The sequence below is a fragment of the Pelobates fuscus genome, chromosome 5 (genome assembly GCF_036172605.1).
Source record: "Pelobates fuscus isolate aPelFus1 chromosome 5, aPelFus1.pri, whole genome shotgun sequence".
In the NCBI taxonomy this organism is placed as follows: Eukaryota; Metazoa; Chordata; class Amphibia; order Anura; family Pelobatidae; genus Pelobates; species Pelobates fuscus.
In genome coordinates this window covers 37,026,552-37,036,590 of record NC_086321.1, presented here as the reverse complement: position 1 = coordinate 37,036,590, position 10,039 = coordinate 37,026,552, and the positions used below count along the sequence as shown (strand labels likewise).

The 10,039-nt window shown below is 40.5% G+C and overlaps 1 pseudogene; it reads right to left on the bottom strand.

Moving 5' to 3' along the window:
• Window positions 1-3,962: 3,962 nt before the first annotated feature.
• Window positions 3,963-7,133, bottom strand: LOC134610480 (testis-expressed protein 9-like; annotated as a pseudogene).
• Between the last annotated feature and the right edge of the window lie 2,906 nt (window positions 7,134-10,039).

Here is a 10,039-nt window from a genome sequence, read left to right as displayed (position 1 = left end):
TTGAGAATAGTCGAATAGCAATGTTTGCAGTTGCAGGGTTAAAACTACATAGAGATGTTCTCAGTGCCTTAGTGTACCTTTAAATATTATTATGTAATTGCTTTCTCTACCTGACGTGACTTAGACAAATTGAATGAACAGAAAAAAAAGAAGAATCATTCATTATTCTCTTTTCAGTTGATGCTAAAAGAGCCTATTATTTGTCTTAAGACCTAGGATTTCAGCAAACTGAAGCACTGATAGCAATTCGAGGTTGAAGTCCTTGACTTATTAAAAATGAATAATAGATAGTTCTTCAAATTTACTCTTCAACCTCTAGCTTTCCTATCATTGCAGATCCTCCTGATATCCTCATACCTGCACAGGTGGCATCTCCACTAACAATGCTCGATCTGTCAGAATGTTTGAATCACCTATTCATCCACATGTCTTCATGTGAGTTTCCAAAACCTACAGGGGGTTCAGAGTAACAACTCTATGAAATTTTATATTTCATCATTTTATATACAGAAGCCTAAAACACCTTCTTTTCTACTAATGAACACAATAGTTTATTTTTACTTGTTAATATGAAAAGGTTTTTTTTTTTTATACAAACCCATATATGTAAATGTTCTAATAAAAACCCATTCAAACGTATGTTGCATGTTATATGAAAATAAGTGCCAGTATGGATAGGGAACTATCAGGAAATATCACCAACAGGTTTTTTTTTTTTTTTTACTAAAGTGAGAATTTAAAGGGAATTTCAAGGTTAACAACCCTAACTGCTCTGATGCCTCTTGACTGCTCTCTGTAACCTCCTCCTTTTGCCTCATTGGTCTAACTCAGCAACTCATACATCGGGAAACACTTGATCTAATCTTCACCAATCTCTGTACCACATCTTTTCTCTCCATTGTTCCATTTCCTCTATCTGAACACAATTTTCTGAACTTTGACATCAGCCCTGCACCCAAATTATACCACCCTCGGTTTATCAGTTTCGCTGAAACCTCCATTGTCCTGACTTACAGCAATTCACCACCAACCTCCAAACTCCTTTTACATATCTCAAATCTCACCTGCCCTAGCTCTGCAACTTCCCTCTACAGCCCCACCCTCTCCTCTCAACTAGATATCATAGCACCTCCTACTTTTAAACATTGTAAGTTGACCTTGGCACACCAAACATTCGTGGTACCTCAAAAAATGCTCTAGAACCTAGGTTTTATACTCCCTCACACCCACTACACCAGAAGATGTCTCAGTTCTGTTTCAGTCCTCCTCTCCCACTACCTGTTTCCTCGATCCTGTTCCTTCACATCTTATTCTCACTCTGTCTCTTTCTCTTGCTCTGCCCCTCACTAAAATAAACTGTTGAACGTCAACAACTTTTTCTCATCATCTGTAATCTCAGTCTGAGTCGCTGCTCTGTACTGGTTTTCCTCCTACCTCTCCCAGCACTCTTTCAGTGTTTCTTTCTCTGACTCTTCCTCTTCTCCAATACCCTTCTCTGTTGGTGTCCCCCAAGGTTCTGACCTTGATCCCCTACTGTTCTTGATATATGCTGCCTACTTTGGTAAACTAATCAGCTCCGTTGGTTTCCAATATCACTTCAACACAAATTTATCTCTCCTCTTCTGATCTCTTGCCATCCCTCTTGATTTGTGTCTCTGACTGCCTCTCTGCTATTCCTAACTGGATGGCTACTCAGTTCCTTAAACTTAACCTGTCTAAAACAGAACATCTTGTATTTCTTCCCTCAAGCATTGCTATGCCCATGTCTATCTCCCTCCATGTCAACGGCACTACCATCATGCTTACCTCACAGGCTTGCTGCCTTGGTGTTCTCATTGACTCCAATCTCTCCTTCACCCCTCATGCCCAGTGTCAGTGTCCAATTGGTAAATCCTGCCATTTCCATCTAAACAAACTTCCAGATTTAACGTTGGATTTGGCTAAGATGCTGGTCCAATCTGCTGTCATCTCTTGCCTTGACTACTGCAATCCCCTTTTCAGTGGTCTTATGTTACAGTCTATCTTCCTGTCTGCCCACACCTCTTATGCCTCCTTCTCTGTTAGCAAGATGTAAGGCTCAATTTAAAATTCTGATACTTGCTTACAAATCTCTACATAATGCTGCTCCACCTATCCTCACTAATACACTAGAGGCCCCAATGTTCTGCCGTAGACTTGCGTCTAGCCCGTGTTCATACTAGCACGTCACCTTCAAGACTTCTCTAGGGCTGCACCGTTCCTCTGGAACTCCCTGCTCCGTTAGGCCAAAATATTTAAGCTGGATAAACTGATGAATTGAAGATTGTATGCCACTGCAGTGATTTTAGCCTACATTTTGGTAAATAAATGGAGACCAGTAGCTCACATAGGGTTTACGTAATGGAAAGACAGTCATATATCATTTCACATTAAACATTATTTTGCAACTGACAGAACATTTTCTAAGACAATTTTTTAAAAAACATTTCAAGTAACCAAATACTTTACATGTTATAACATAGAAAGTTGGGAAACAGGTAAAGGATCACTATGAAATTGAGCAGGATAGCCTAGTGAAAAACAAACAAATTTACAAATATTCTCGTCAAACAGTGGGGTCAAACAGAGAGTGACATACTTTGTATCCCTATTGGGAATAGAAAGGAAAAGGGGAAGTAGAAAAGGTGGGAATAATGAAAGAAAAGAAAAAAGGGGCGAGTGGGAAGGAATGAAAATGACAGGGGGACCCCCAGCTGCACAGACTGATGAGTAGATTCTCTATGAGGAGCAATAGCTAGTTAAATAATCAAATAAAAAGGTGTTCTTAGCCATATTACCTAACCACAGCATCCACAGCTGGGTGCACAACTGGGGGCTAATCGTTCGACAATAGATAACTTGCATTCTCCTCCGTTTTAGTGACTTCAATAGTAGAGAAAATCACAAAGTACTGCACATGTAGTCACTCTTTGTTTTTTCTACAAGAGCTTTCTTTGCTCTGATATCAAGACACCTGCAATGACATTTGTAATAAATGTGCCTGGGTATAGCTAGGCAAATGAATTAACTGTATGCAGGTTTTTTTTGGGGGGTGGGGGGGGGGGGGGTTTGCCAATAAAATGCCCATTTTATTAATCCAGAATAAGAAAACCAATAATTAAAAACATTTTACATACCATTAAATGTAATATAACTTGTCGGAAAGGTTATCAATGAAAACATCACTTACTTTGCTCTGAGAGGCAGAATAAAAAGTTAACAAATAATCCAAATATAAAAGTGACATCCTGGGTATACTTGACTTCATAGAACTGCAGGGACTAATGTCTGAACAGTCAAAGACAAGACCCAGAGAAAACACATTTCATAAAAATCTTTAGAGCTTCCGTGACGATTAACCAATTTGGTAGGAAACTTTAGCTGGTCTAGGTCTATATTGTAAGGACGCTTTCTTGTTCCATTACCATCACAAAGCAATGTAGATAAATGTAAAATATGAAATATGGTCCCTTTGTCTCAGGGATTACCAATAAGTCCTTGACAAACGCTAATGATCTAGGCTTTGCCTGTATTACCATAGTAATGGAATTGCCCAACTATGGATTGTTGGTGTGCCATGGACTAGGTTGGGAACCAATTTGTCATATCTAAATTTATATCTGAATTCTAATTACATCTCAAATAGAAAGCTGCCCTTTACATTTATTATGAAATTAATGATACGATACTACCATACATTTAAGTTATACCTGCCATAGTACACATAAATATACTCATAGGAACATCCCAAGCACCATACCCACTACAGGCCACCTAGTCATGGCGCTAGAATGCCCTGACTCTCTCCTTGCTAGGAGTTTCCATTAATGCTCCTAAACCAAGCCCTGCAAACCTGCCAGCTCATTGGTCTGCAGAATATATTGGTGCTATATATAAATAACTGTAATTGATCGATCTCAGCCAGTTCATTTAATATCTATCTAATAATTCTATTAATATCTAATTTATTTCTATGGAATTATATATTCATTGCCTATAGGGTCACATTTCAGTTAAAGCATGACATGTCGCCATTCAACAGTACAATACAAAACTTATTTTTTCTAGCATAATCAATGAACATTGCGTACCAGCACTAATATTGTTTTATTTGTAAAGTAATACTATAGCATTAGGAATACAAACGGTATAGTTTTACCTTTCAGCCCTCGACACGCCGGTCACCATCCTGCTGGCATGCCTCTGTGGCTGACATCAAAGCAATCAATGATTTTCCGCCAATCCAAAGCTTTTCCATAGGAAAGCATTGGAAGGCTAGCATGCTTGAAACCATCTGACTGAAAGAGCAGATTTTCACAATGCTATTTTGGTGTAAGCGCCTCTAGTGGCTGTCAGACTGCAGAATGGCAATGTTTTGACGACAGAGCATGGTACCCAGATCACTTCATTGAGATGAAGTGGTCTGGGTGCCTATAGAGTCCCTTTAATGGTTAATTAGTAAAATTGTACATGCACATTTACAAAAGAAGTCATAATAGTGAGAGCACGAGACTTATGAAAGATGACCTTAAGAATTTCCCCACTCCAGAGCCTTCATAAATTCTTCTTCTGTAAATGAAAGCATCTTTGCAGATTCTATGTGCATCTTATGTCTTTTTAAAATGTCTATTAATTTAAGCTGTTTTTTAAATGCAGCTAATAAATCACCCTTCTGTTTCTCCAACTTCTTGTTTTCAAGCTTTAATTCTTCAATTTTTATCCGCTCCTGGTTAACATTTTCCTTGTTATTTTGTTTTAGTAGATTCAACTCGGTTTTGTATTTGTCCACTTCTTCAAGAGCCCGGTTCAAGCGCACTTCTGTGGCGCCCTGACTTGTCACAGACTGCTCTGTATTCTATTAAGATTTCCTATTTCCTTTTCGAGCACTGACAGCTGGTTTTGTAATCCATCAATAGTCTTATTTGCTTGTTCGTATGAAGATTTATACTTCTCTGCTTGAGTCTGCTGTATGTTCGAGGACCTTTGTAATCGCATACGTTCTTCATCGAGCTCCTTCACCCGAGAAGTAAGATTGCGGTTTTCATCGTCCTTCTTATTGCATTCATGAGTTATGTTATCCAACTCCTCTTGCATCACCCGTAGCTTTGCTTTTAGAAATCTTATCTCTGCTCCAATGTCATTGCTTATCCCTGGAATTACATCGTCCTCTGTATTCTCGGGTAGAAGCCCTTCCTCCATTTTGCATTCAATATTACTAATAGTCTTGGCAAGAGAGAACTCAGAGACGTTCATTGGAACTCTGACATTATCTGCAGCAGCCTGTGAATGTGTTGGACGTGATATTGGCCTGGGAGTTGATTTCTTCACTTTCATCCCTGATAAAGGCTTGCTCTGAGTTGTGGTTTTCATATCAGTCTTATTTGCTTTCTTGACATGAGCAAGGGTTAAAGTTGGAACCTCAGGAGAAAGCAGATGCTGTAGGTTTTCATCCTCATCTTCATCAAAAAGTTTAACTTGTGTTAGTGTTGGCCGTGACAATAGCGCTTGCTGTTCTGTATGCAGGTTTTATGCGTTTCCTCAAACACCTGCGGAAATTGTAAATTTTAATTATATTTTCTTGTAATATTGAAATTGTATATTTCGTACTTAACAAAGAAGGTTTCCATGATGTACACCTCTACTGAACCAAAAGCATAAGAAGAGTAAGCTCCAATGTGCTCAAAATCATAGAAATAATCCACAGAAGGTTTGGTATTCTGTTCTGTGGAGCGATGAAACAAAACTGGAACTTTTCAGCCCAATGGATCAGCATGTCTGGAGGAAGAAGAATGAATGGTATGCTGAAAAGAACACTCTGCCCTCAGTTAAGCATGTTGGTATCTCGGTGATGCTCTGGGACTGCTTTGCATCCTCTGGCACTGAAAACCTGCAACGTGTGGAAGGCAAGATGGATCCATTGAAGTATCAGAAAATCCTAGGAGAAAACGTCATGCCGTCTGTGAGGAAGCTTGGGCATCATTGGAAATTCCAACAAGACAATTATCCCCAATCTATAGTTTGACCTCCACATAGAAAAACTCTCATCAAAATGTTATCCAAAACGAGGTGCCCTGTACAGAAACAAATCCTGCCTAAGCCCTACAGTAAAGGAAACGATTGTACAGCAAATGCTAATGCCAGTCATTGAGATTGGGGATGTAGTATATGCACCTATACCGCAAACCCACCTTAATAAACTTACTACATTGTATAACTTGTTCTGCCGCTTTGTGCTACAATGTAATTACAGGACCCACCATTGTGACATGCTAAAAGAGCTAAACTGGCTATTGCTGTATTCCAGACACATCCTTCATCTTTCCAGCCTTGTGTTTAAGAGTTTTTCTGGGAAGCTCCACCCTACCCTATTTATTTATTTTCGCCATTTATATAGCGCCAACAGATTCCGTAGCACTTTACAATATTAAGAGAGGGGGGATTTAACTATAAATAGGACAATTACAAGAAAACTTACAGAAACGATAGGTTGAAGAGGGCCCTGCTCAAACGAGCTTACAGTATACAGTCTATATACCTGAGCAGAATGCTCTCCCCAGCTGTTCTCACCTCCTTTAATTTCCGATCCAATACCAGCAATTTATTTAGTCTACCTCAATACAAAAAAAAAGCAACTCGATCCTAATTTTTCTACAGAGCACCACAATTATGGAACGACCACCCACACTTTCAAATCTTCCCCCAGCCTAAAATCCTTTAAAAGATCCATCTCTAAATATCTCAAAACAGAATTCACCTTTCATGGTTGATATATGTCTTACCTGTTGTATGTTAAATTTTGTATATATTGTGTATTAATATTGTTTTCTGTATTCTAGTGTACAATGAAATCTTTTGTGGACCCAAGACATACTTGAAAACAACAGAAATCTCAATGTATCCTTCTTGGTAAAATATTTGATTTATAAATAAAATAAATTTAAAAAATCCAAAGCATACCTCAAATTCCACCAAAGATTGGTTGCAGAAGAAGTCCTGGAAAATTCTACAGTGGCCATCACAGTCACCTGACGTGAACCCCGTAGAAAATCTCTGGTGAGATCTGAAGAAGGCGGTGCAGCACGGAAACCCAAGGATATTACTGCACTGGAGGCCATTGCTCCGGAATGCTGCCAGAAGTCTGTTTCTGGCTACGCATCTCATTTGCAGCAGGTCAATACAGCAGAGGGATGCTCTACTAAGTACTAAAGATTAGTGATGTACCGAACTGTCCGCCGGCGAACAGTTCCCGGCGAAATTAGCGTGTTCGCGTTCGCCACGGCGGGCGGACACATGCGCAGTTCGATCCGCCCCCTATTCGTCATCATTGGGCAAACTTTGACCCTGTGCCTCTCGGTCAGCAGACACATTCCAGCCCATCAGCAGAACTCCCTCCCTTCCACACCCTCCAACCTCCCTCCCAGCATCCATTTTCGATTCATTCGGAAGATGCATGCTTAGTGAGAGGAGGGAAAGTTTAGCTGCTGCTGATTAGATAGGGAAATTGATAGCTAGGCTAGGGTATTCAGTGTCCACTACAATCCTGAAGGACTCATCTGATCTCTGCTGTAAGGACAGCACCCCAAAAAGCCCTTTTTAGCTATAACATCAGGCTGCTTTTTTTTTTTTCCTGTGTAATGTAATTGCAGGTGCCTGCCTGCCAGCTTCTGTGTGAGGTTCACATTGGATACTGTGCCTATTTGCCCAGTGCCACCACTCATATCTGTTTTAACAATAGGTTAAGCTTTACATTTAAAATATTTTTTTTTTTTCACTGTAATAGAAGAGCAGTTGCCTGCCTGCCAGCTTCTGTGTCAGGTTGGATGCCTTGCCCATTTGCACAGTCAGTGCAACCACTCATATCTGTTTTAACAATTGGTTAAGCTTTAGATTTTAAATAAATCATTTTTTTCACTGTAATAGAAGAGCAGTTGCCTGCCTGCCAGCTTCTGTGTCAGGTTGGATGCCTTGCCCATTTGCACAGTCAGTGCCAACACTCATATCTGTTTTAACAATTGGTTAAGCTTTAGATTTTAAATAAATCATTTTTTTTCACTGTAATAGAAGAGCAGTTGCCTGCCTGCCAGCTTCTGTGTGAGGTTCACATTGGATACTGTGCCCACTAGCCCAGTGCCACCACTCATATCTGTTTTAACAATTGGTTAAGCTTTACATTTAAAATAAATATTTTTTTTTCACTGTAATAGAAGAGCAGTTAGTTGTCTGCAAGCGTCTGTGTTTCAGGCCTACTTCAGCGTGTGCTCTGCAGACCTGTGCCAGCGTGCTTTGACAGTTGCCACTCATATCTTCTGTCTCTATAGCGTGCTTTTACAACCAAAATTTTGTTTCCACTGTAATAGAAGAGCAGTTGCCTGCCTGCCAGCTTCTGTGTGAGGTTCACATTGGATACTGTGCCCACTAGCCCAGTGCCACCACTCATATCTGTTTTAACAATTGGTTAAGCTTTAGATTTAAAATAAATATTTTTTTTCACTGTAATAGAAGAGCAGTTAGTTGTCTGCAAGCGTCTGTGTTTCAGGCCTACTTCAGCGTGTGCTCTGCAGACCTGTGCCAGCGTGCTTTGACAGTTGCCACTCATATCTTGTGTCTCTATAGCGTGCTTTTACAACCAAAATTTTGTTTCCACTGTAATAGAAGAGCAGTTGCCTGCCTGCCAGCTTCTGTGTGAGGTTCACATTGGATACTGTGCCCACTAGCCCAGTGCCACCACTCATATCTGTTTTAACAATTGGTTAAGCTTTAGATTTAAAATAAATATTTTTTTTTCACTGTAATAGAAGAGCAGTTACTTGTCTGCAAGCGTCTGTGTTTCAGGCCTACTTCAGCGTGTGCTCTGCAGACCTGTGCCAGCGTGCTTTGACAGTTGCCACTCATATCTTGTGTCTCTATAGCGTGCTTTTACAACCAAAATTTTGTTTCCACTGTAATAGAAGAGCAGTTGCCTGCCTGCCAGCTTCTGTGTGAGGTTCACATTGGATACTGTGCCTACTTGCCCAGTGCCACCACTCATATCTGTTTTAACAATTGGTTAAGCTTTACATTTAAAATAAATAATTTGTTTTCACTGTAATAAAAGAGCAGTTGCCTGCCTGCCAGCTTCTGTGTCAGGTTGGATGCCTTGCCCATTTGCACAGTCAGTGCCACCACTCATATCTGTTTTAACAATAGCTTAAGCTTTAGATTTTAAAGAAATCATTTATTTTCACTGTAATAGAAGATCAGTTAGTTGTCTGCAAGCGTCTGGGTGTCAGGCCTACTTCAGCGTGTGCTCTGTAGACCTGTTCCAGCGTGCTTTGACAGTTGCCAATCATATTTGGTGTCTCTATAGCGTGCTTTTAAAACCAAAATTTTTTTTCACTGTTATAGATTGAATAGCAGTTACTTGTCTTCAAGCGGGTGTCTCAGGCCTACAGTGTGTGCTCTGCAGAACTGTTCCAGTGCACATTGCCAATCATATCTGGTGTCTCTATAGCGTGCTTTTAAAACCAAAATTTGTTTTTCACTGTTATAGATTGAATAGCAGTTACTTGTCTTCAAGCGGGTGTCTCAGGCCTACAGTGTGTGCTCTGCAGAACTGTTACAGTTCACATTGCCAATCTTATCTGGTCTCACAGTAGCTTGCACGCATAGTACCACTAATCCCCAAAAAAATGACAGGCAGAGGCAGGCCACCCCGCAGGGGCCATCGTGGTCGTGGTGCTGTGATTCCCTTTTGCCCTAGAATAATGCCCAGTTTTCAGAAGCCACGTACCCTGAACTTGAAAAGTTCTGAGGACTTAGTTGACTGGCTAACACAGGACACCCAATCTTGTACAGCCTCCGCTCGGAACCTTGACGCACCATCCTCCTCCAGCTTAGCTTCAGGCACCTCTCAAGATAGCACTCACCCGCCTGCCGCCACCACCAAAACTAGCACCACAGCCGCTTTACTTGGTATGTCAGAGGAGTTATTCACACACCCGTTTGAAGAAATGAGTGATGCGCAACCATTATTGCTAGAGGA